Source organism: Bubalus kerabau, chromosome 10 (assembly GCF_029407905.1).
Source record: "Bubalus kerabau isolate K-KA32 ecotype Philippines breed swamp buffalo chromosome 10, PCC_UOA_SB_1v2, whole genome shotgun sequence".
In the NCBI taxonomy this organism is placed as follows: domain Eukaryota; kingdom Metazoa; phylum Chordata; class Mammalia; order Artiodactyla; family Bovidae; genus Bubalus; species Bubalus kerabau.
The window spans coordinates 72,629,102-72,652,601 of NC_073633.1; the positions used below are offsets into that span (position 1 = coordinate 72,629,102).

The 23,500-nt window shown below is 39.0% G+C and overlaps 1 long non-coding RNA gene across 1 annotated transcript; it reads right to left on the reverse strand.

Moving 5' to 3' along the window:
• Positions 1-396: 396 nt before the first annotated feature.
• LOC129620621 (uncharacterized) lies at positions 397-20,071 on the reverse strand. The gene is made up of 3 exons (XR_008698610.1): positions 20,045-20,071; positions 18,192-18,268; positions 397-746 (listed from the first exon to the last, which is right to left on the reverse strand). It is a non-coding gene; the product is annotated as an uncharacterized LOC129620621 (long non-coding RNA).
• Between the last annotated feature and the right edge of the window lie 3,429 nt (positions 20,072-23,500).

Below are 23,500 nucleotides of genomic sequence, written 5' to 3' on the forward strand. Positions count from 1 at the left end.
AATAGGATTGTGTTCCACCATTTGCTTGTTTTAATCTTATGTTGTATTGGGGATATCTTCATTTGTTGATGCAGAATAACCTATAAATATATAATCATCAATTTAATGTCTTCCACTGATAGAAATTAATTTTTCCTCAATTTTTGCTTTGATAAATAATACCTTTATACTTATGTCTTTGTGCATTTATGCAACTATAAAAAATTCTAGAAATGGAAATCTTCTTTCAAAGGGAATGTACATTACAAAATTTGCCCTCCAGTATGATTACACTGATTCATAGTCTTCTCAAAAACAGAGTTTCTACTCACCATTGCTAACACTGTGTTTTGTGAAACTGCAGGAAATTTACCAAGATGACAATGAAAATCAGAATTGTTTTCTTGATATACATTTATTTAATGCATGTATAACACATACAACACACATGGAGAGACCTACATATACTTAGGCTGTTTTATAAATTCACCATTTTCCTATAAATTTCCCATTCATGTCCTTTGCCAGTTTTTCTCTTGGGTCATGTGTCTTCCTCATTGGTTTGTCAACTAGACCCTTTTCTCACACATGGTTTGAATATATTTTTCCAAGTTTATTTGTCCTTCAGCATTCCTTCCTTTCTTCTTCTTTCTTCTTTCTTAAGTATAACATTTCAAACATACAGAAAACATGAGAGAATTATATAATGAGCACTTATATGCTCACCATTCAGCTTTAAAATGTTATCATTTTGCAGTTTTGCTTCACTTGTAAAAACAAAAAGAAAAAAATGTCACAGATACATCAAAGCTTCTTTTTATATTCTCACTGATCCTGTTCCTCTCCACCCCTCCCCAGAGGTAATTGTCAGCTTGAAGGTGATGTGCACGTATTTTTGAAGACCCTTTATATACTTGAAAACCCTTTCTTGTGCACCAAAATTTTAAATATTTTCCTATGTCATTCAGAAAAAAAAAGGGGGGCGGGGGGAAGGACAGCAACAACAAACTGTCAACAGTTGTTCTTAAGTTAGTCACATCAGGGATCTGCAGTATATTTTCTAAGATTAATTGCACATTATTGCAACAGCAGGGCTTGCAAAGGGCTTCCCAGGTGGCTCAGTGGTAAAGAATCTGCCTGCCAATGTAGGAGACAAGGGTTTGATCCCTGGATCAGGAAGATCCCCTGGAGGAGGAAATGGCAACCCACTCCAGTTTTCCTGCCTGGAGAAGTCGTTGGACAGAGGAGCCTTGTGGACTACAGGCCATGGGGTCACAAAGAGTCGGACATGACTGAGTGACTAAGCAGGCACGCAAGACTTGCAAAGTTCCCATGAGAAACCTTTAAATATGCCAGGCTTCTGGTTAATGTTGCTGATAAAGAACAGCAAAGAATCTACCCATCAAACTTGCCTCAAATGAGGTTATGATTGCATATATTTATATAATTCTATTATTTATTTTGACCTCAGGAGAGGTCACTTTTCGAATGGCCATAGTACTCTTCTTGACCACTTTGAAGCATATGTTAATTGGGGTCAAAGCCTACTATATAAATGGTAATGGTTATGGAGGCTGGGGTGTTTAGACTCACTCGGATATATGAAAAGAAGGCATTTCATAAATAAAGTAATGAAACCAATGTATTCATGTCTGAACATTTTTGCAGAAAGAATTAAAAGATAGTTTTAAAAAAATCTGAATAATCTCTAGTCTTTTGAAAATATTCTGAAACTTCTATCTAATTGCTTATTTTTAAAACAACCCGTGGGGAGTTCCCTGGTGGTCCAGGGGTTAGGATGCTGCACTTTCACTGCCAGGACCAGTTTTGATTCCTGGTCTGGAAAATATGATCCCACAAGCACAGGCAAAAATAAACAAATAAATAAGCCCAAATTATGCTTATCATAAACAAGGGAGACCCCTGTGATTTTGACAAGCATCTTAAACATCATACTTCTATACTTTTATTTTTTCACAGCTCTCTTTTAAATATATATATATAATTTTATAAAATTATGAAAAGTTCATATAAATTGCACATACTGTGCATATCCTTCTGCAGCTCATTGTAGTTTTCAGGATGACTTCAAAATTTGTCTGTGTTGATACATGTATTAATAGATTGAGTTGATTCATTTTATCTATTCAATAGTATTCTATTTGTGAGTTTTATTTTCTATCTTAAAATTAATAAACATTTAGATTCTTCTTTTTTCTTCTAGTAAAAACAGTGCTGGATTGAATATATCTTCTTGTGCACATGTCTGGGAATTTCTCTAGTTCATCCGACTCCAAGTGAAACTGCTGCTTTGAGTTCCACACCCCTGCAGAACTAGATACTGTCAAACTCTTGTTCCAAATGGTTGTATCATACAACTTCTATTTTCCCTGGCAGTAAATGAAGGTTCCTATTTACCCATATCCTTTCTGTCTCTGGTATTTTTATTTTGGAGTTGTATAATTTTAATAGAAGTATATTTTATCAAGCTACTGTCTTATAGCTGTCTTATAGCTTACTGACTTAGAGCTTCTGTGTCTATGTATGAGTTGTCATGTTTAGAGGGTAGTTTTTGTCTTCTGGGCTTCCCTGGTGGCTCAAATGGTAAAGAATTTGCCTGCAATGCAGGACACCTGAGTTTGATCCCTGGGTCAGGAAGAACTCCTGGAGAAGGGAATGGGTAGGCTTTCTTTTTCAAATTAATTTATTTTTAATTGAAGGATAATTGCTTTACAACATTGTGTTGTTTTCCGCCATACATCAACGTGAATCAGGCATAGGCATACATATGTCCTCTCCCTCTTGAACGTCCCTCGCACTTCCCACCCCATCCCACCCCATTCCACTGGTCTAGGGTGTCACAGAGCACCTGATTTGAACTCCTTGCTTTATGTAGCAAATTCACATTGGCTATCTGTTTTACACATGGTAATACATATGCTTAAATGCTACTCTCTCTGTCTTTACGTCTCACCCTCTCCTTCCCCCACTGTGTCTTCAAGTCTGTTTTCTATGTCTGCATCTCCTTTGCTGCCCTGCAAATAGATTTATCCATACCATCTTTCTAGATTCCATAAATATGTGTTAATGTACGATATTTTTCTCTTACTGACTTACTTCACTCTGTATAATAGGCTCTAGGTTCATCCATCTCATTAGAATTGATTCAAATGCATTCCTTTTATGGTGAGTAATATTCCATTGTATACATGTACCACAGCTTCTTTTTCTATTCATCTGTCGATGGCCATCTAGGTTGCTTCCATGTCCTAGCTATTGTAAATAGTGCTGCAGTGAGCTTTGGGATACATGTGTCTTTTTCAATTGTGGTTTCCTCTGGGTATATGCCCAGTAATGGGATTATTGGGTCATTTGGTAGTTTTGTTTCTAGTTTTTTAGGGAATCTCCACACTGTTCTCCTTAGTGCCTGTAGCAATTTACAACCCCACCAACAGTGCAAGAGGGTTCCCTTCTCTCCACACCCTCTTCAGAGTGTATTATTTCCAGATTTTTTGATGATGGCCATTCTGTGAGTATGAGTTGATACTTCATTGTAGGTTTGGTTTGCATTTCTCTAATAACGAGCAATGTTGAGCATCTTTTCACATGCTTATTAGCCATCTGTATGTCTTCTTTGGAGAAATATCTACCTAGTTCTTCTGACCATTTTTTGATTAGGTTGTTCTTTTTTCTGGTATTGAGCTGTATGAGCTGTTGAGTATTTTGGAGATTAATCCTTGCCAGTTATTTCATTTGCTATTATTTTTTCCCATTCTCAGGGTTGCTTCTTCACCTTGTTTATAGTTTCCTTCTCTGTGCAAAAGCTTTTAAGTTTAATTAGGTCCCATTTGTTTATTTTTGTTCTTATTTCCATTACTCTAGGAGGTGGGTCATAGAGAATCTTGCTGTTATTTATGTCAAGGAATGTACTGCCTATGTCTTTCTCTAAGAGCTTTATTGTTTTTGGCCTAACATTTAAGTCTTTAATATATTTTGGGTTTAATTTTGTGTATGATGTTAGGTAGTATTCTAGTTTCATTCTTTTAGATGTAGCTGTTCAGCTTTCCCAGCAACACTTACTGAAGAGGCAGACTTGTGTCTATTATATATTCTTGCCTTCTTTGTCAAAGATAAGATGCTCATAGGTGCATGGGTTTATCTCTGAACTTTCTATCTTGTTCCATTGGTCTATACTTCTGTTTTTGTGCCAGTACCATATGTCTTTTTGTGGGTTTTTTAGTCATGTTTAGTTTTTGTAGCTATTGCAGCTACTTTCAAATATACTTTTGCTATTTTTCATTTTGTTTTATATGATGAAATTAAAAAAGAATAGTGCTAAATGGTCCATAAATTTGGTAACCCTGCATCATGATTCTTTCCAGACTGTATAATTCCTTGCCTGACAAATATTAAGGGCTAACAATAAAATTAAATTAAATTCAGAGAACTGTGATTTGAAAACTGCTAAACATGATATATAATAACTGAACAGTTTTCATGGAAAGGTTTTTGCTCACTGCATAGAACCAGCTTATCTAATGCAGTATTAAGAACTGTACCAGGTCCATGGTGAATAGCTGATCTGTAGGGTTCCAGAACTGATGTTTCTTTCCCCTGTCTTCCTCATCTTAGTTTTTTTGAGTAGTATTCACTTTCTCTTCCTTTTCAGGTCAGTCATAATGTTTCAGGAAAGTTCTAGATGTCACAAAGTTCAGTTTAAAACTTTTTGCAGTGTAAGCTCATTCAAGGCACTAAACTTTCTTATACCATCCCAGCTAAAAATAAACTAAAACTCCAAACCTGTGGGATAACCAGATGTGACATGTGCTGAGCTGTCCTGTATAAATAAGCGATAAATCACAGAGTGAACAAGGACTATATAGCAGATGTAGTAAATCAGGAATGGCTTTTTGACACAAACTGATGACATTTTTACTTCTTCTGGAGTAATCAGAGGCATTTTCTTATTTTACACACTCAATCTTTTTTTGTGTGTGAAACATTGTTTCATAACAATATAAAATCTAACAACACTTTATCACATTATCACTAGGAACCGGGGACTGGGGAGGTTGCTTTCTTTCTCTATCTAAATATTCCTAAATGAAGGATTTTTGCCTCAGGATGTTCATTCCTCAAAATTATGTGTGAAGTTTTCTTTGAAGAGAGTCTAACTACTTTATAAAAGTTGAAGTCTTGCACAAGGAAAATCATTTTGCTTTTTACTATTTCATGGTTTTTAGGAGGTGGCAAGGTCTTTAAGCCCACCTGTCCAGACGTGGGTTTTTTCGTCTTTGTTTCTTTAGTGAGAGTTGAAAGAAAACAGATCTTCACTCAAAACACATGGAAAGACATCCCTAGTTTACAAAGTCTTCCCAGACCCTTTCAGTAAGATATTCAGAATCCTATCCTTTCTACAGCAAACTGGAGGGCACTCTTGGTTACAAGTAGTATTTGTCGTGTCTGACTTTTTGCGTCCCCATGGACTGCAGCATGTTGGTCTTTCCTGTCCTTTATTATCTCCCAGAGTTTGCTCAAACTCATGTCCATTGAGTCAGTGATGCCATCCAACCATCTTGTCCTTTGTCACCCCCTTCTCCACCCATCCTCAATCTTTCCCAACATCAGGGTCTTTTCCAATGAGTCAGCTCTTTGCATCAGGTGGCCAAAGTATTGGAGCATCAGTCCTTGCTACGTCAGGTACTACATCAGGACTTATGTATTATCTTTTGAATAGTTAAATCTTGGAACTCACTGTTTCATAAATCTATGCTTGTCATTTCATTTTCCTTCTGTCTGATTCCTGACCTTCCGTCGACTTCAGCTCTCAGGTGAAAAGGGGAAACTCACGTGTATTAATGTATTTAAGATGCATTTAATGCCTTAAATTGCTTTTACTGTCATCTTCAATGATATATACAGAAGAAATTAATAGATCCTATCTTTCACATTGGGAACTTATAAATCAATTCTGCTTGGTTGCATGCATCTCTCTGTGCTCACTAATAAACTCACAGCAGCTGATGGTTGGTATTAATCTCTTTCTAATTAGAGAAGCATATGCTCACATATCATTCTGAGTGAGAGCAGTAGCATTTAATTTGTTTCTCTGATCCTGCTCACTTTATTGTCCATTAATCAATGCATGATGATTATATATCTTGTCATAGAGAGTATGGGGTGGTAGAATAACATGGGGTTTGGAGGAGATTGCTTGGAGTTGAGTCCAGGCCTCTGATTTAGCTGTGTGACCTCAGGCAAATTGTCTGATCTCTCTGAGCCTGAGATTCTTCATCAGTTAAACAAAGGCATTTCAGTTATTTTATAAGACAGTTATGATGGTTAGATGAGATAAAACATGGGAATAACTCAAAAACCTTAAAAAATTTTTTGATTGTTGAAAATTTCAAACATATTCTAAGACTGAGAGAAGAGGTTCATACCCTGATGTACCCATCACCCTGCTTCAGTACTCAGGCATTTGCGCAGTGATGTTCATCTATGCTCCATTCAGTGCCATTCTCTTTCCCCAATATTATAAAACAAATTCCAGATATTGTATTTCCATCCTTAAACATTTCTCTTTTTTAAAAAAGCATAACTATAAAATCATTATCATATTTTTAAATTTAACAAATATCCAGTCATTGTGCATTTCCCCAATTATATCATTTTTCTACAATTATTTTGTTTGACTTAAGATCTAAATAAGGGCTACATAGCATTTGGATGGCCTGTCTTTAATCTACAATTGTTCTATAATCATTCTTTAATCTACAACTGTTCAATGTGGTAGCCCCTAGCCATATGTGACTGTTTAAATTTGAACATAAATTAGTTAAAATTAAATAAAAGTAAAAATTCCATTCCTCAGTAGCAATCACCACATTTCAAGTGCCAAATAGCTATATGGATGTATGTGTGTGTGTTAGTCAGTCAAGTCTGACTCTTTGCAATCCCATGGACTGTAGCCCACCAGGCTCCTCTGTCCATGGACTTTTCCAGGCAAGAATACTGGAGTAGGTTGCCATTTCCTTCTCCAGGGGATCTTCCCGACCCAGGGATGAAACCAGGTCTTTGAAATTGCAGGATATTCTTTACCATCTGAGCCACCAATGCAGATATAGAACTTCTCCATCATTGCATAAGTATTATGGGACAGAGTTGATCTATAAGTCTCTTTCCTCTCTGTTCTATGACTGCAAGGAGATCAAACCAGTCCATCCTAAAGGAAATCAGTCCTGAATATGCATTGGAAGGACTGATGCTGAAGCTGAAGCTCTAATACTTTGGCCACCTGATGCAAAGAACTGACTCATTAGAAAAGACCCTGATGGGGGTAAAGATTGAGGGCAGGAGGAGAAGGGGACGACAGAGGATGAGATGGTTGGATGGCATCACCAACTCAATGGACGTGAGTTTGAACAAGCTCTGGGAGATGTTGATGGATGGGGAAGCCTGGCATGCTGCAGTCCACTGGGTCACAAAGAGTCAGACATGACTGAGCGACTGAACTGAATAAAATTATTGGAAGAAAACAAATCATTAGTCTTACAGAATTTCCTATATTCTGGATTTTTCTGATTGAATTCCCTTGGTGTCCTTTAACATAGTCCTTTGTCCTTGGTTTATAATTGGCGATTAGAGGTAGAAAGGAAAACCTGTTCCCCTGTTTTGTAAGCTCATGTACCACCATGTGACCTTAAGCACACAACCTGACCTATGTAAATGTTAGTTTCCTCATTTATAAAATGAGAATAATAACAGTACATGCACGTGTGTGCGCTCAGTCACTTCAGTTGTGTCTGGCTCTTTGTGACCCTGTGGACTGTAGCCTGCCAGGCTCCTTTGTCCATGGGATTCTCCAGGCAAGAATACTGGAGTGGGTTGCCATACCCTGCTCCAGGGGATCTCCCTGACCCGGGGATGGAACCTGCCACTCCTGCATCTCCTGCATTGCAGGCAGATTCTTTCCCCACTGAGCCACCTGGGAAGCCCTGTAAAGAGTATATGAGAGTATTAATAGAAAGTACTCAACCTGGTACATGGCACACAGTAAGCATTAAGTATATGTTAGTTATTACTTGCAATATTATACTGATTATTAGGCAATGATTCACAAATCCCAGTCTATATGGATTGGTTGCATTGAAATACACAGGACTTTAAAGAAAAGTTTTCTAAGATTCTCATTCAGTAGACTGGAACATGGTCCTCCCAAATCTGTATTTTGTAATAAGTTCTCGATGATGCTGATGCAGTTATGGGTTTGGAAACTGATGACTCTATGATGTGTCAGCTTGACTACTCTGAACTACAATCTCCAGAATTTCTTTTCTAGTATGCTTCCCATTAAAGTGGATGACAGATTTCTTGCAAGTCAGAGGAGGAAAGGGAAGAAGCAGCTATTTTGCAGCATAAATACACCTTCTCCCAGTTATTCAATCAAATGTAACTTAGGTGCTATTGTGAAAAGATTTTGCAATTGTAATTAAAATCCCTAGTTAGTTGACTATAAATTAATGCAGAATGAGATTATCCTGAGTAGCCCTGACTTAATCAATTGGAATACTTTTAAAAGAGAACTTAATCCAGGCCCAGCTAGTTTCACTGGTGAATTTTATGAAACATTTAAAGAATTAATGCCAATGCTTTGCAAACACTTCTAAAATATAGAAGAGGAGGAAACACTTCCCAATTTACTCTATGAGGTCAATATTACCATGTTAAAACCAAAAACATCACAAGAGAAGAAAATTAAAGAGTAATATCTCATAGGAATAGAGACATAAAAATCCCCAGCAAAATACTAGCAAACTGAATCCAGGAATATGTAAAAAGAAGTATATACCATAATCAAGAGATTTATTCCAGAAGTGCAAAGTTGGTTTAATACCTGAAGTGAATTAATGTAATATACTTTACCAGTAGAATAAAGGACAAAACCATATAATTATTTCACTAGATATAGAAAAAGCATTGGATAAAATCCAATGCCCCTTCATGTTAAAAGCATTCAATAGGGTGGGAGGTGGGAGAGAGGTTAAAGAGGGAGGGAACATTTGTATACCTATGGCTGGTTCATATTGACCTATGGCAGAAACCAACACAATAGTGTAAAGCAATTATCCTTCAATCAAAAACAAATAATTTTTTCTTAAAAAAAAAAAATAAACAAACCAGGAATAGAAAGGAACTTCCTCAACCTAGTAAAGAACATCTACAAAAAACTCTCTTGGGAGTCCACACCTTCTTTTGTTCTTCTATTCCAAAAACTTTACTCACACCTGATTTTATGCAGAGGCCAGGGATAGTCCAATGTCTGGACCTGGGTGAGACTGTCTTATAAGAGAGACTGTGAGATTCAGTTATAAGACATTTATTTACCTATGGATAGATGCCATACTATCCACCCTAGTCATTATTAATCGGAGAAGGCAATGGCATCCCACTCCAGTACTCTTGCTTGGAAAATCCCATGGACGGAGGAGTCTGGAAGGCTGCAGTCCGTGGAGTCGCTGAGGGTCTGACACGACTGAGCGACTTCACTTTCACTTTTCACTTTCATGCATTGGAGGAGGAAATGGCAACCCACTCCAGTGTTCTTGCCTGGAGAATCCCAGGGACGGGGGAGCCTGGTGGGCTGCCATCTATGGGGTCGCACAGAGTTGGACACGACTGAAGCGACTTAGCAGCAGCAGCAGCAGCAGTCATTATTAATAATAAAAGTGATATTTAGACTCATCCCAGCCACTAATGCCTTGGACTCTATATTATTCCTCAATTGGCTCAGAATTAAGACAGGGAAGAGGGGGTGATAGCCTTTGGTCATTTTAAAGACCCCAGCATGACACAGTAGAAGGGATAATTTACAGACAAGTTTTAGACATGCACAATAGTAATCCCCAAAGTAATGACTAGGATCTTAGACTGTTTTTCAGAAATTGGAAAGGATCCCAGAGATCATCTAGCAGCTAGATTCTAACCCGCAGGGGTTAAGTAATGTGTACAAGACTACCCGGCCATCTAGTGACATATCACAACTAGAATTCAAAATTTTCGTCCAGCCCACTATAGTTTCCACCACACCCTGCTGCTTCCTTAGTATGCTGAGATAAAAAAATAGCACATTAGCTATTTGTTATCATCTTATCTGCTTCCCTGAAGATCAGAATTTTGTCATGAAGGAATAAATGCGCTTAAGTTATATAACTTTCTGTTAGTAATAGGGCTTATCAGAGGTAGCACTGGAATTGAAAAATAGTACTCTAATTTTAGTTCAAGGCTGTACTCATGAGATCATTTTTTTTTTTTTTCTGTCAAAATGCCAAACTGAAATAAATAGGAGAGTAGAACAGCATGGAAATACAGCAACTGCAGCAGAGTCTGTGGCTGATATGTTAATTCAACTGATGATCTTTGGTTCCTTTTCTAGCATGATGTCAGTGTATGTTGTGGTACTAAAATTTCCTCCTGTAAGAATAGAAGGAAATAAGTAGAATGGGGTGTCACAGCTTAACTCCAAAGCCTGTGATCTTAATTAACTATGATATGTACTGCCTTCTCAGAGGCATAAGGTGCAATGGCAAATGTTAAGACAATAAAATGAAAGTTTAGGTGAATATCTAGAAACAGTTAATTTAAATGTTATTCATAAAAAGACTTAGCATTTGATTATGACAGAGTTCTTTAAATAATCATCTCTGTGAATTTATTGGTGGAGGCAACAGTTATGGGAAAGAAGCACATTAGATCCCTGAGATAACACCAGATCTGTTCATCGGGCCAGAATTCTTAGGTTTTCTACAAAATCTACCAATAAATTTGATTTTCTACAAAATAGATCTTTAATCCTGTTTGTCATGTTGAAAAATTATTCATTCTTTCATATGTAGTTTTGAGCATCTATTGAGTGTCAGGCACTGTTTTAGGCACTGGGAAAAGAGTTATAAATAGAACCAAGTCCCTGATCTCATTGAGAACAGGGTACTATAAAGCAATAAATATAATAAAATTCTTTATTTGCTGTTATTAGAGACAGGCATTAATCTATTTAATAAAGTTGCAATATTTGTGTCCTTAGAGAAGAAAAGAAAAGAAACTAGGGTAAAATAAGTTTGGGAAATAATGCAACTATAGTTTCTTCTTAATGCTTCAAGTTACACACTGGTTTATTAAAACCCCTAAGACATTAGACAATAAAAGAAACCCTTTAACTCCACTTTTCCTGACTTATTTGACCATTTAAGCTTTTTTATTTGGGGAGAGGAAGGATAGCACTTATTAACCTTCTGTGAAATGTACCTTCCAAGGAAGCCAGTTTTAGAAAATACTGAACCATAAGCGCTCTTTGTATAGTTTTTCTTTTTATATATATGTTCTATGATTCTTTTTTAAAAATTATAGTTTATGTACAATATTGTATTAGTTTCAGATGCAGAGCAAAATCATGCAGTTATATATATATTTTTCCAGATTATTTTCCATTATAGGTTATTGTAAGATGTTGAATGTAGTTCCCTGTACAGTTCAATTCAGTCACTCAGTCACGTCCAACTCTTTGCGACCTCATGAATTGCAGCACGCCAGGCCTCCCTGTCCATCACCAGATCCAGGAGTTCACTCAAACTCATGTCCATCGAGTCAGTGATGCCATCCAGCCATCTCATCCTCTGTCGTCCCCTTCTCCTCCTGCCCCCAATCCCTCCCAGAATCAGGGTCTTTTCCAGTGAGTCAATTCTTTGCATGAGATGGCCAAAGTATTGGAGTTTCAGCTTTAGCATCATTCCTTCCAAAGAACACCCAGGACTGATCTCCTTTAGAATGGACTGGTTGGATCTCCTTGCAGTCCAAGGGACTCTCAAGAGTCTTCTCCAACACCACAGTTCAAAAGCATTAATTCTTTGGCGCTCAGCTTTCTTCACAGTCCAACTCTCACATCCATGCATGACCACGGGAAAAACCATAGCCTTGACTAGATGGACCTTTGTTGGCAAAGTAATGTCTCTGCTTTTGAATATGCTATCTAGATTGGTCATAACTTTCCTTCCAAGGAGTAAACATCTTTTAATTTCATGGCTGCAATCACCATCTGCAGTGATTTTGGAGCCCAAAAAAATAAAGTCTGACACTGTTTCCACTGTTTCCCCATCTATTTGCTATGAAGTGATGGGACCAGATGCCATGATCTTTGTTTTCTGTATGTTGAGCTTTAAGCCAACTTTTTCACTGTCCTCTCTCACTTTCATCAAGAGGCTTTTTAGTTCCTCTTCACTTTCTGCCATAAGGGTGGTGTCATCTGCATATCTGAGGTTATTGATATTTCTCCCGGCAATCTTGATTCCAGCTTGTGCTTCTTCCATCCCAGCGTTTCTCATGATGTACTCTGCATAGAAGTTAAATAAGCAGGGTGACAAGATACAGCCTTGATGTACTTCTTTTCCTATTTGGAACCAGTCTATTGTTCCATGTCCAGTTCTAACTGTTGCTTTCTGACCTGCATATAGGTTTCTCAAGAGGCCGGTCAGGTGGTCTGGTATTCCCATCTCTTGAAGAATTTTCCACAGTTTATTGTGATCCCCACAGTCAAAGGCTTTGGCATAGTCGATGAAGCAGAAATAGATGTTTTTCTGGAACTCTCTTGCTTTTTCCATGATCCAGCGGATGTTGGCAATTTGATCTCTGGTTCCTCTGCCTTTTCTAAAACCAGCTTGAACATCAGGAAGTTCACGGTTCACATATTGCTGAAGCCTGGCTTGGAGAATTTTGAGCATTAATTTACTAGCATGTGAGATGAGTGCAATTGTGCGGTAGTTTGAGCATTCTTTGGCATTGCCTTTCTTTGGGATTGGAATGAAAACTGACCTTTTCCAGTCCTGTGGCTACTGCTCAGTTTTCCAAATTTGCTGGTATATTGAGGTCAGCACTTTCATAGCATCATCTTTCAGGATTTGAAATAGCTCAACTGGAATTCCATCACTTCCACTAGCTTTGTTCGTAGTGATGCTTTCTAAGGCCCACTTGACTTCACATTCCAGGATGTCTGGCTCTGGGTGAGTGATCAGACCATCGTGATTATCTGGGTTGTGAAGATCTTTTTTGTACAGTTCTTGTGTATTCTTCTGTGTAGTTCCCTGTGTTATACAGTAAATCCTTGTTGCTTGTCTATTTTATGTATAATATTAGTTTGTAAGTTTTCTGATTCTATATCAGTTTTAGTTTTATTTTATATGGTTAAGTTTTGGAAGACAAAAATGGACCTGCACTAGCTCATATGCATAGTGATAATCAATTACATTACAACAAAATCTATTATACTTACATTTTTTCTTACCTTTTCCAGGTTGGTTTAGCTCTGTAAATCACTATAACTTTTAAAAAGTAGAGCTTAGTGACTAATTATAAGATAAACACCTTGTAGCCACCATCCAGGTCAAGAAATAGAACTTTTCTGGTCATCTCCTGTGCCACTTGCAATTCACAGTCCCTTCTCTTCCTCCAAAATAACCACTATTCTGATTTTTATAGTGATCTCTTTCTTGCATTTCCAAAAAATATTTATTTATTTGGCTGTGCTGGGTCTTAGTTGCAGCACTTAGGATCTTTGAACTTCACTGGAGCATGCATGATCTTTCATTGCCCCCTGCATTGGGAGTGCGGACCACTGGACCACCAGGGAAGTCCCTTTCTTGCATTCCTTTACACAATCGTCTAGTTTTTCTCATTTAAAAAGGAAAAAGCCCACCTTGTTATGTCTTTTTAATCTCTTTTAATCTGCGGGTTCTCCCTCTATCCTTTCTTTTCCTTAATATTTTGTCTGTTATAAACTCAGTCTGTTTGACATATAATGTATGCTCAATCACTAAGTCATGTCTGACTCTTTGTGACCCCATGGACTGTAGCCCACCAGGCTCCTCTGTCTGTGGGATTCTCTGGGCAAGAATACTGGAGCGGGTTGCCATTTCCTCCTCCAGGAGATCTTCTCAACCCAGGAACTGAACCAGCAACTCCGGTGTCTATTGCTTTGGCAGGCGAGTTCTTTACCACTAGCACCACCTGGGAAACCCCACTCAATGTTTAGATTTATTAATTTGTTGAAAGTTGCAAAAAAAAAATGATATATTTTAAAAATTTTTATTTATTTTTTAATTGGAATATAATAGCTTTACAATGTTGTGTTAGTTTCTACTATATAACAAAGTGAATCAGTTATAGATATATACATATCCCCTCCCTCCCCATCCCATCCGATCCCACCCCTCTAGGTCATCACAGAGCACTGAGCTGTGCTCCCTATGCTATATAGCAGATTGTCTAAAGGCTTGTCTTTCTTTAGTGCTTGGAAATAATCTTCTATTATTTATTTCATTCCATCTATTCTTTCTCTTTTTGGAATTCCGTAAGATGAATGTTGAACTCCTTGTATTAATCTTCCATGTAATCAAAAGGATGATATTCTATTTCTACAATTTTTCTTTCATATATTACTTTAGATACATGATTGTATCATAAGATGCTTTCCTTCATCTTTTGATACTATTTGGTTATCCAATGGAATGGATTTTCCAGAAAAAGGTAGGACAAATGTTTGAGTTTTCCCTTTTACTTCCCCAGTTTTGGGTACAATGAATTGATTCTCTATTATGTTTTTAAATTTTCAATGAGATTTTAAAAATATTATAATGAACCTAAACATATTTAAGAGATTTCAGTTTATTGCAACTCTTGCCCATTTATTTTTAAGGCTGCACAGTGTGGCACCTTAGTTCCCCGACCAGGGATTGAATCCATGCCCCCTGCATTGGAAGTGTGGAGTCTTAACCACTAAACTACAAACATTTCTCTCTCTCCTTCTCTCTTTCTCTCTTTTTTTAATTTGGCTGTGCTTCACAGTTTGTAGGATCCTAATTTCCCAGCCAGGGATCAAACCCGTGCCCCCATTCAATGAAAGTACCAAGTCCTAATCACTGGATTGTCAGGGAAGTTCCCAACTCTTATCCTCTTTCCAGGGTTTCCCAGGTGGCACTAGTGTTAAAGAACTCGCCTGCCAAAGCAACAGACACAGGAGTTGGTGGTTGGATCCCCGGGTCGGGAAGATCTCCTGGAGGAGGAAATGGCAACCCACTCCAGTATTCTTGCTTGGAGAATCCCGTAGACAGAGGAGCCTGGCAGGCTATAGTCCATAGGGTCACAAAAGTCTGAGGCGACTTAGCATGCTTCCTTTTTGAAGCTCCAATTGTCTTGTGTTTGACTGTGGGAATCTTCAAATTGGCTCCTTGAACAAGATCCTAATAGTTTTCAATAGTTTTTTTGCTGGCTAGTATGTCAAGATGTTCCATTTTCTGCCCTAGACCTCAAACCCTGGAATCAGCCTTTTTCCTATGGACTCTTAGTTTCTTGAATGGGAAATGTTTCAAGACCACAATGTAGTTGCTATTTCTAAGCCTCATTGGTAGAATGTATATTACCTTACATATTTGCATTCATATTTCTATTTTAAATTCAGAACAACGTAGTTTTTGCTTGCTGCTGCTGCTGCTGCTGCTAAGTCACTTCAGTTGTGTCCGACTCTGTGCGACCCCATAGACGGTATCCCACCAGGCTCCCCCGTCCCTGGGATTCTCCAGGCAAGAACACTGGAGTAGGTTGCTATTTCCTTCTCCAAAGCACAGAGTCGGACACGATGGATGCGACTTAGCAGCAGCAGCAGCAGCAACTGACAATTCATATGGGTGAGACTGTTGCCACCCTTTCGGGTCTTAGCAGGACTTCGTTCCACTCATCTGTTATTGGAATGGATAAAACCAGTTTCAGTTGCTATTCTCAGATTTCATTTTCCAGCAAAATATCTATTTCTTTGGGATTGTCCAGTTCTCTGGCCCATCAAATATCTGACTGATTCCCTTTATTCTCTTGCATAGACTCACATTGTGGTCTTGTGTTTTAGGTGATTTGGCCCCACCTGTGTATACTTTGTATTTTGTGGGAATATCTTATTATCTTGTTTTGTTGTAAACATTATCCATGGGTTTTTAATTTTGCTTTCCAATTTCTCTGTTTATATTAGGGTTTTAAGAAGATTCAAAAACTATGCTATTACTTCCTAGAAGCCCAGTATAACTTTCCATGAACTGAAATTTAATTATTTTTATATTACACATTTTGTTTTTTCAAAATAACTACTCTAAAATCATTTCAACCTTACAGAAATTTGTTAAGACCAGAACAAAAAATTTTAGTTTGCCCTTTGCCCAGGTTCTCTAGTCAGCCATTAATATTTTGCCAGTTTGTCTTATTCTCTTTTATCTCTTTCTCTCTTAATTATTTCATATATATAGTAAATCCAGTAAAAATCAAGAAATTAAAACTGATACAAAACTACCATCCACTCCATGGCCTGCATTCAAAAGTAGTAATGTACCTGCTGCTGCTAAGTCACTTCAGTTGTGTCCGACTCTGTGCGACCCCATGGATGGCAGCCCACCAGGCTCCTCCGTCCCTGGGATTCTCCAGGCAAGAACACTGGAGTGGGTTGCCATTTCCTTCTCCAATGCATGAAAGTGAAAAATGAAAATGAAGTCGCTCAGTCATGTCTGACTCTTAGCGACCTCATGGACTGCAGCCTACCAGGCTCCTCCATCCATGGGATTTTCCAGGCAAGAGTACTGGAGAGGGGTGCCATTGCCTTCTCCAAATGTACCTAAAGTTCCCTTCTAATCCCAGATCCCTTCTCATCCATGATCCTGTGTTGTACCCAGTTTTATATGCCTTTTGACTCCTTCTTGGAGGATTTCCTCAGTTTTTCCATGTCTTTCATGATATCAACTTTTTAAAAGAGAATAGGCCAGTTATTTTGTAGAGCATCTCTCAGTTTGAATTTGCCTTTTACTTATTATGATTGGATTCAGATTATTCATCTTTTTGGAGAAGTACCACAGGCATGATGCTACATTCTTCTCAATGCATTATCAGGAGGCAAATGAACACATGTTAGTTTGTCCCATTTGTAATAGTGTTGGCTATTATCATTCATTAAGACAATGTCTGCCAAACTTCTTCATTGTATAATTAACATCTTGTACTTGTTAATTAATATGTTATTAAGCAGTATTTTATGGAGAGCTACTTTGATATTATGTAAGTATCCTGGTTTTAATGGCCATTGTTGGTTCTTCCCTAAACAAGTGATTACTATAATGACTGACAAATGGTGATATTCTAATTCCATCATTCCTTCTATATTCATTATTTTGCACTGTTCTACCATAAAATAAAGCTTCTATTCATTCCCATTTATTTATTTATATATGTTTATATCAGGATAGACCCAGGATTCCCATTTTATCCAATAAGTCATAATCTGTTGCTACCATCATTCATTTTAAGTTTAAATCATCCCAGATTTAGTTAACAGAAACTCTGCAGTTTGACTCTTTTCTAATAACTCATCATCATTTTTGAGTACTTCCTTATTTTTATGTTCCACAAGATGTTCCAGGAACATATTGTACTTTGCCTGTCCCAGCCCCGAATTCAACCATTTCTTCAAGGAGTTTTGGATCATTTCAGTGGAGAACGATATTCAGAAGCTACACTTTGGCTGCTAGAAGTGCTCATTACTTCTAGGGGATCACTTCTTCCAGGCCTAGTTTTCTTCCTTTCCACATGGAGAAGTCTAGCTCCCACTAGTTTGGTCTACTTACGTAACCATCCTGTTTGCCATCAATCTCCTGACCTAATAGCAGACTGATACATCACCCTCCATTGAGGCCACTGTGTAGTAGAAATGAGCCTGTCCCAACAGGCCAGCCCCACTGCTCTTCCCACATAAGTTGTGAATTACATTAAACAAAGCAAATGAGATACTTTTTCTCAACTCAGTCCTATTCTGTATGCAAAAGAGAGAATATGTGAAACTTGGGACTCTACTTATATAATTTATTATAATTGGAAAATTCATTTTATGGTAGAAATTAATGTCATAAATACTGTGGCTCAAATTTTCTTATCTGAAGTTTCTCATTTTGGGCTTTTTATTACATGGTGAGAATATTTGCTCAACTGCTTTCTGGGTATACATCAAACAAGCTGATAGATGAGACTTGACCAGCAGGAAAGAAATACAGTGAAAATTTTTAAAAAATTCAGTTAGTCACAAAACTCACTTCTCGAATTGAAAAACTAATCTTAAAAAAGCTAACACAGAGACTTACCCAGCAGTTCAGTGGTTAAGACTCTGCAGGGGGCATAGGTTCTATCTCTGGTCAGGCAAACTAGGATCCTGCATTCCCTGTTTCATGGCCAAAAGGGAAAAAAAAAAAGCGAATGCAAATTTAATTAATTCAATTCAATTAATACATTTAATTAATAAATGTATTCCTAAATATAAAAACAATGCTATTGTAGGCTTTGTCGTAAGTAATAGTTATTGTTTGCAGACAAAAACTTTTATCTGTATGAGCATTATTGCTTCAGTTCAGTTCAGTTCAGTCTCTCAGTCATGTCCAACTCTTTGCGACCCGATGAACCATAGCACGCCAGGCCTCCCTGTCCATCACCAACTCCCAGAGTCCACCCAAACCCATGTCCATCTAGTCAGTGATGCCATCCAGCCATCTCATCCTCTGTTGTCCCCTTCTCCTCCTGCCTTCAATCTTTCCCAGCATCAGGGTCTTTTCAAATGAGTCAGCTCTTCGCATCAGGTGGCCAAAGTCTTGGAGTTTCAGCTTCAACATCAGTCCTTCCGATGAGTATTCAGGACTGATCTCCTTTAGGATGGACTGGTTGGATCTCCTTGCAGTCCAAGGGTCTCTCAAGAGTTTTCTCCAACACCACAGTTCAAAAGCATCAATTCTTCTGCACTCAGCTTTTTTCACAGTCCAACTCTCACATCCATACATGACCACTGGAAAAACCATAGCCTTGACTAGACAGACCCTTGTGTTACAAAGCCCTTAAAAACTATTATCTCAATCTTTTCCTAGCTCTGTAGAGTAGATGATATTATCTCCATTTTACAGATATGATCACAGGCTTTTAGAGGTTATGCAACCTATTAAGGGTTGCCCAACTATTAGGTGGTAAAAATGGGATGTAAACTCCTTTTCACTATTTCATTCCTCTGACTTGGGAGGAATGACTGTTTCATCCCTCTGAATCGGGATTTTTCTCTCATCTCACTCCTGTCCTGTTTGCCAGATTACAAATAGATAACTAACTTTCCCAAGTAGTTTACTACTTAGCCTGAGATCATTGAGTCAACCCTAGCAGATCTCAGTTTTTCAGAGTGGCAGAGGCTGTTTGTCCCCCACATTAATTTCCCCCTCATTCTACAGTACCAGAAAAATGGCTATCTAGAATAAAGTTCATTTCCTAGCCTAGTTGGCACATGGTAGTGGTGGTTTAGTTGCTAAGTTGTGTCTGACTCTTGTGACCCCTTGGACTGTAGCCTGACAGGCTCCTGGTCCTTGGGACGAGGCAAGAATACTGGAGTGGGTTGCCATTTTCTCCTTCAGGGGATCTTCCCCACCCACAGATGGAACCCATGTCTCCTGCACTGCAAGTAGATTCTTTACCACTGAGCCACCAAGGGAGCCCAGCTGGCAGGTAGGTATAGTCATGTGATTAAGGTAGCCACGTGTGACAGCTTCTAGAAACCTTCCTTCAAATGTGCCCCTTTGCCCGTTTTTGTTTGTCACTTCCTCTATGCTGCTGCCTGCAGCAGAGATCTTCCCTAGGATAATGAGGATTAAGCCTACACCCTAGGAATGTCATTAGGGTGGTGAGCTCTTTAGCTTGAGACTTCTGGGTCCCAAGGAGATTATGGAGCAGAGCTGCTGTACTAAGCTTGTGGTACAAAGTTCCAGACTTTTAGCAGGGAGAGAGAGAAATTCTACCTTGTTTAAACCAATGGTACTTGCCCAATCACATCCAAATTCAGTATTCATCTGTGGAATCCTAGTTGTCTTCCTAACATTCATTTAAGCCTTCTGACCTTAGGAACCTGCCCAGCAGTTGAGCAAGATTGGCCACACCCCTCATATCCAGAGGGCTCATGACTGATTACCTGTCAATCTGTGTTATTTCAATGTGCAGTGGTAAGTGTGATTGGTTCAGTGATGATCACCTAAGTCAATCAATTTATGCCTTTCCCCTAGCCCCAGGGGCTGGTTAGTTGCTAAATTGTGTCTGACTTTTGTGACCCCCTGGGCTGTAGCCTGCCAGGCTTCTCTGTCCATGGAATTTTTCAGACAAGAATACTGTAGTGGGTTGCCATTTCCTTTTCCAGAGGATCTTCCCGATCCAAGGATGGCACCCGCATCTCCTGCATTGCAGGCCAAAGATTTTACTGCTGAGCCAACAGGAGAGAAGGATGTAATCTTAGATGTAAACACAGAAACAGGTAGATTTTGCTAAACCAGGGTGAGGATATTGCTGGCTTGTGAACTATAGAGTAAACCAAGTGAAATGAAGGAAAATGGTATTTTCCTTCAGTTTGCACCAACCTAAAGCCTGCCCAACTAGTGGTCTTTTCTGGAAACTGAACCAACAAGATTTCAGTTATATTAGTTAAGCTAATTTGAATTGGATTTCCTGTTATCTGCCTCCAAAGACATCTTAACTAATATACTTTCCAATGGCTTTAGGGTTATATCCTATCCAATTGTGTAAATCAACACTTCCAGGGAAGTATTTTTGACTGAAAGTCCTATTAACAAAACTTGTTCATATTGTTGACCTTGTTGTTCTATTTTCAAAACCTGGAAGGAAAAAAACAATCTTGAAGGATCCTTCTGCAAAGGCTGAGATGTCTGTGATACAATTCAAATGTATCTTTTCTGGAATCATTCCTTGATTTTCTTCTTGTTGTTATTTTTGTTTTTGTGGGGTTTTGTTTGGCCACACCTTGCAGCAGGCAGGATCTTGTTTCCCGACCAGGGATGGAACCTGTGCCCCCTGCAGTGGAAGAGTGGCGTCTTAACCACAGGACCACCTGGGAAGTTCCATCCATGTTTTTCTTATGCTATTTCATTTCTCCACCTTTTTCTCTGTCCAGTTTTCATATTGTTTCTGTACTGACTCCTTTAGTTTATTTTCTCTTCTAACTCCCTAAAGATCAGCATGTCCTACTGTTTAGACCTGGGGCCCTGATTTAATACAAAGCCTTTCTCAGAGGTGCTGCTTACTTTTATGATTTCAAGTAATTTCTTCAGTTGTCTCTTTTTGTTTCATGCCTCTATTTCCATCTCTACTGGGAGTCACGGAGATACTTAAATGCAATGTATCTAAAACTTAATTAAATTTTCATCTAAAACTAGCTCTCTCTAAGAAGGTTTTCTGTTTTTGCCTGTGCACCATCATACTCTATCTCTCAATTCCACAATTTGTCATCTTTATGTTCTACTTTCCCTTTCCTACCTCCTGTACCCTCTGAATAGGCTTCTCTGGTAGTTCAGTGGTAAAGAATCAATCTGCAATGCAGGAAACATAACTTCGATCCCTGGGCTGGGAAGATCCCCTGGAGAAGGAAATGGCAACCAGCTCCTGTGTTCTGGCCTGGAAAATCCCAAGGACAGAGGGGCTTGGCAGGCTATAGTCCATGGGGTCCCAAGAGTAGGACACAACTTATTGACTAAACTACCACTACCTCATAACTAAAGTGTAGTTTCTTCCTTTGTGATGTTTCAAGGACCACTACCTGGCACAGACCTTTATAACCTCACGTCTGGATAACTACATTTATTTTCTAACTGGTCATCCTGTCTCTATACCTCCAATCTATTTTATATGTGACTTCTGAAATACTGTCTCTTGCTAAGAAGCTTTCAAGACTCCTTAAAGCCTTTATCCTGGCATTTGCTGCTGCTGCTGCTGCTGCTGCTAAGTCACTTCAGTCGTGTCCAACTCTGTGTGACCCCATAGACGGCAGCCCACCAGGCTCCCCCGTCCCTGGGATTCTCCAGGCAAGAACACTGGAGTGGGTTGCCATTTCCTTCTCCAATGCATGAAAGTGAAAAGTGAAAGTGAAGTCGCTCAGTCATGTCCTGGCTTTTAAGGTGTCCCAAATTGATACTTGCTTACATCAAACAACAAAGTGTGTGGTCTACTAATTTCTTCCCAACTACCACATTTATATCTTCTTTGCTCACATCCTTCTCCACTCTCTGAAATGCCCTCTTTCTTATCAGTTGTTTAATGTTGTTTCTCCCTTAAAGGTAGCTCAAGTTCTGCTTCCTCAAAGAAATAGTTTTTAGGGTGGTAGGATAGAGGTCTCTCTCCAGTTCTTCCCTTTCTCTCCCAGAGTTAGATACATGTCAGGCTAGCCTTAGAGAAGATACCCAGACCTTTAGTAAACCTTCTAGCAAGTGCAGGAAACTCCTACAGGATTTTTAACCATATCCATGGATGATCTGATTATCTTATAGATACCACAACCTGAGTGCAGTCCATTAAGTTCTCTTTTTTATTTTTCCATCTTGAGCCTCCAGTGTTGGAAACCCCAAGGGACTTCACTAGGTCAAAAAGCTGACATTTGGCACAGAAGCAATGGGTTTCTGAAGTCAGGGAAAGGGAGAATGAAAAACAGAAACTTTGTAGCTATAGGAGAGGAGGCTTGTCTGATAAGAAGGTCAGGGAGGAGAGAGGTTGAGGTCTGGGTCCCATGAAAGAATTTGGGGAGTAGAAACTGATATAAGAAAACAGAGGAGTCACTCCTGTATCTCCAGTACTTTTATTAAAGGCTATTTTGCACATTCTTTCAGTGTGAACTTGACCTGTCTCCAAATGGTAAGACTACTTGGGAACAGGTACAGTACTATCTCCTCCTTTCTAGAATATGAATATAATGTCGCAGTCAGCGTGCTGGCTGGAAAAAAATGGCACATTCAGCAGGTTTAGCCAAAGAGTTTAAGCAAGGACTATTGTCAGAGGTGTGAGCAGAGTTAAGGGACCCAACAAAATACCGGTGATGCCCCCAGGGATTAGCAACAGCTGAGAGCTGTTACCACCATAGGTCTGGAAAGGCAAGGGAAGTGAGCAGTATTACTAGAGACCCAGGGAGGGAACCATGGAGAGAGGCCACTTGGCAGTAGTTGCGGCCAGAACGTAACATGACCTCTGCTAGAACCCCGCAGTGTTGTGGGCACTACGTTCCCATATCTTCTTCCCTCCCTCCCACTATCAGGAGCAGTGCTTCTCTTGGCAATTCCCAGGGGAAAGCCACAGGATAAGGGAGTACAGGGCATGCGATCCTTGGAGGTCATCCTTCTAAGGCACAGAAAGCGGGGCAGAGAGGAGCAGATAATGAATCTGTGGTGAGAGGACCAACCCAGAGTACCTTGAACACTGGAGTTAGAAGAGTGATTGCTTTCTATTCTGAATCGCACAGCACTTACAGCTTACACCCTCAGTTCAATTTTCAACAAACATCTCCTGAGCACTTGCCATAAATAGTAGATGCTTTGGGATGAAATAACCTGACATGGGTCCCTTAGGAGCTCAAATCTAATGGGCAACCACTGGG